The sequence below is a fragment of the Rhipicephalus sanguineus genome, unplaced genomic scaffold (genome assembly GCF_013339695.2).
Source record: "Rhipicephalus sanguineus isolate Rsan-2018 unplaced genomic scaffold, BIME_Rsan_1.4 Seq364, whole genome shotgun sequence".
Taxonomy (NCBI): domain Eukaryota; kingdom Metazoa; phylum Arthropoda; class Arachnida; order Ixodida; family Ixodidae; genus Rhipicephalus; species Rhipicephalus sanguineus.
In genome coordinates this window covers 10,953-14,962 of record NW_023615105.1, presented here as the reverse complement: position 1 = coordinate 14,962, position 4,010 = coordinate 10,953, and the positions used below count along the sequence as shown (strand labels likewise).

General features: G+C 46.0%; 1 pseudogene; it reads right to left on the bottom strand.

Annotated features, from left to right (window-relative positions):
- Positions 1-2,877: 2,877 nt before the first annotated feature.
- On the bottom strand, positions 2,878-3,467 carry LOC119377136 (ras-like GTP-binding protein RHO; annotated as a pseudogene).
- Positions 3,468-4,010: the final 543 nt, after the last annotated feature.

Sequence of the window (4,010 nt, the reverse complement as noted above, 5' to 3'; positions counted from 1 at the left end):
ACAAACTTTATGTACGCCCAATTCTGGAGTTTGGTTGCGTTCTGTTTTCCGGAAGTGTAGAATACAAATTAAGACCTCTTATATTGTTAGAAAGGCAAGCTCTGCGGCTGTGTCTCGGACTACCTAGGTGTGTTGCGAACAGCGTGCTTTATTTGGAAGCTCGAATCATTCCGCTTGATGCAAGATTTCGACAGCTGACCGTGCAAACATTTTTAAAACTCCACGATGCGCCCCTCACCGTTCACAGACACTTTTCATCAAATCTCCAGATTCTTTCTTTAGCGCCCGTGGCCTCGTTATCAAAGACCCCAAGTCATTTTCGTCGAGTCTCTGTTGTCTAATCTTCACGTTTCCCTTCAGCATTTAACTCCCCATACCCTATGTTCGATGCCAGTTGACTTAATTTTCGATGACATTTTTCCAAAAAATGCTAAATTACTTCCAAAGCATGTTCTGGAGGGCCTCCTTCAAGACCATCTCAGTCATTTTCCTCATTATGTGGTAATTTCGACGGATGCAACGCAAAATCTTCAGAAGGCTGGAGTAGGCATTTTTTCTCATCAGCTTAATTGGTCTTTTGCGCTCCGTTTGCCTGACTTCACGCCAATTTATCTTGCAGAATTCCTGGCTATTACATTGGCTCTTCGGAAACTAAATTCTCAGCTATCAAAAGCTATTATTATTTAGGATGCTTTATCTGTTTGTACACATTAACGTCCGCAAAGCAGTCTCCTCTTCTCAGGATATTTTGGTCTCTTGTACCGCGTAGCCTATCAGAAGTTCGCTTTCTTTGGGTCCCCGGCATGCTGGAATTGCACTAAATGAAACCGCTGACTCGCTCGCTTCGGCATCGTTAAATTTCCCGGTGGTACTAGTAGCTCCCAGTTTTCTTTTATTACTGCTCAACGATTCAAACGCCTATTAATCTTAAAATCACGAAACATCGCTCCTACATCTGAAGAATTTCGGCACTTGCAATTCCATGGAACACCGCCAACTGCCTTTCCCGTCAATGTGAGGTGACCCTAACGCTTTCGCTGTAGAGTTCCTCGGTTAAATTATTATCTCCACAATCAGGATTTTCATTAACTAACCTATGTGCAGTTTGTAATGAACCGGAAACAATAGATCACTTTCTTCTCACATGCCGCCGTTTCGCCTCACTGCGCCGAATAATTCTTGAGAGACCGATTGGCATGCTCGGATTGGCAGTTGATACACCCACCCTTTTATCGTTTGGAGCCAGTCAGTTGGGTGCGGGCCGCAGTGTTATTCTGTCAACGCTACATAAATTCATTCAGGCAACCGGAAGGATACGCTGCTAGTGGTACCGCCAGTTACATCCAATTCTTTGACCCCCTTCTTTATTTTTGCTAATTTGTTTTTATATTATGGTCTATCGAAAGCTTCTGCCCTTTCACTTTTTTTTTTTAAGGAATGTTATTATAGTTCTTATCTAATTTCTCTCTTTTTTAAATTTTTTTATTTTTTAGCAGCGTTGTGTTAACCATTTACATTATAAAGTACAGTGTGGCCAATCCCCCTTGTGGGTATGAGCCCGAAAGAACTAGGCGACAAGACAAGACAAGACACATACAACAGGACTAGCACTGGACCAGCGCTAGCCCTGTTTTAAAGGAGTACTGACACGATTTTGAAGTGCAGCAAAATGGACGTTTCTGGTTTCCTTGGCATGTAGTGCTAACGCTCTCCCCACACCGCATCCGGGAAACACGTATAAATATTTAAATTTGGTTTTAAAGTTTTCATCTCCCAGCATATGCAAGGCAGCTTCACCGCATGGAGAGCCCTATGACGTTTCAAGTCAGCTCACTTGGTTTGCGAAATCTGGGTTCTGCATGCAGCCTAAATCACAGAAATCGCTGTCGGAGGCACTGGACGACAGTTCACTCATCATGAACCGCGTTCGACTGACAGCAAAGGACAGCAGGTGCATATTTCGTGGGTTGTAGTCTGCCCGTGACGTCACGGGCCGACTTGACACGTCACTATGAAGCCGCCCCCTCGAAACCGAAACCGAAACTGCTGGTTGAAAGAAGCGGTATTAAAAATATATGCAATGCATCCCCAGGCACCACGACACTCTTTTTAGGGTTCTCGACACCCGTGCTTTCATTTAGAGCAACAACCCGAAAAATTTTTAAATTCATGTCAGTAGTCCTTTAAGTGTTCCTTGACTGTCCTCATTTGTTCAAGCTGCTTCAATTTATTCCTGAAACAGCTCAAAAACACGATTAGGAAAACAGCGCTAAGACCGACGAAGAAAAGGCGCCAACCACGGCGCTGCACTTTAGAAACACGCTTTGCAATACTGTGCAGCATACAGTGGTACGGCAAGTGACGCGAGTAATTTTGGGGCCGCAAGCTTGTTGCTGCTATAGCGATCGCGAAACCGTCTATATGTCGATAGACTTCTCCAGACATCTGGATGTATTACAGGCTATAGGGTCATCATATTCGTTGCTTATCCTAATACTACCGACAAAACATACTCAAGGTAGAAAAAAGCAGACAAACCGGCGTCGCGCTTACATCAGAACTCATATTATCCACGGATACTACAGTGCCTCTTAGCAGCTAACTTCATTGCGAATAAACCAGGAGCCGAATTCACTAAACTCCTCTTTCGTAAGTGCATTTTCCCGTTGGTCAGCCGGCATCGCTAATGATATGTCCCGCATTGTGACAGGCTGAAATATTCTATTACAAAAATTTTTAGCGTAAGACGTCTTTGTAAATATGGACCCAGCTTATTTTCGTCAAAGCGAGCGGAAGTGAACGGAAAGTTTGTGGCGACGCGCACAATAAAGCGACAAACAAACTTAACATGAGAAATTCCTCCAGCCCCCATCTATCTTCTCACTCGGGACTGGTAGGAGTTTATTTTATATCGCATAATGCATATCGTATTCTTCGCCCTCCTGATCTGCAAGGCCGCCCTCGTCATGGACGCGAACACCTCGCGCACACCATCCTTGGTCTTGGCGGAGCACTCCAGGCGCGCCGTAGACACCGGTGCCCTACGCTATGGGGCGTCCTTCCTAAGGTACCGCGTTTCCTGCTTCGTCATGGGCGGCTCTGGCAGGTTGAGCAGGCTGTGGCGAAGGCTCTTGTTCCCCGCGACGATGATGGATCCACTGAGGTAGAAATGGCGCACCGCCTGCCTCCCCGACTCCGGGTTGTTCTTCAGGAAGTCGGGCGAGTCGATATTGAAGCCCATCAAGATCCCGTCTGTGCCCGGGTACGACAGAGGTCGTAACCGGTCGTAGTGCTGCTCTCCCGCTGTGTCCCATAAGGCCAGCTCGACCTGCACGTCGACGGTGGCGACGTAGTTCTCGAAGACGGTAGGCACACTGGCCTCCGCAAGTTCCATCACCGATGACAATAAGAGTCTTGCTGCCGACATCATTTCCGATGCTCACTAGTTCCTTTCCGATCGCCGCCATTTGTGGTCTTTCTTGCGTAGCAGCAGAGACGTGTCGCTCCCTAGGACGTTTTCCCTCTTCTTCTACGTCTTCGTGTCCTCCTTCTTAGAAAACTTCTCCCATAATAAATTCAAACGCGTATGCTTTACAATGAACGCGTGAGCTAAACGTGTCGATGTAACCACTCATCTATAAAAAAAGAAAACGCTTATGCGAGGTCCGAGTTCCTTTTGACGAACTGGGATATTTTAAAAGGTGAAAAATGACACTGAATTCGAGTGGATTCGTAGCTACTCTTAGAGCAACAACGCGAAGAGAACGAAGTTAGGGAGGCAGAAAAGAAAAAAAATCCACGAAGCTTGCACTAAGCCGCGCAAGGCTTGAAACAGCAAAACTGGACGATTCTGAAGACTGATCTGGTTGCTTCTAGGTTGTTTTATGCCTTAGCTAGTTGATGCAGTTTGTTTCTAGGTTGCTTCTAGGTCGTTGCTAGGCTTTAGCTAGGTGATGCCAGGTTGTTTCTACGTTGATTCTCAGCGCAGCGAAGTTCGAGTTAAACCACAG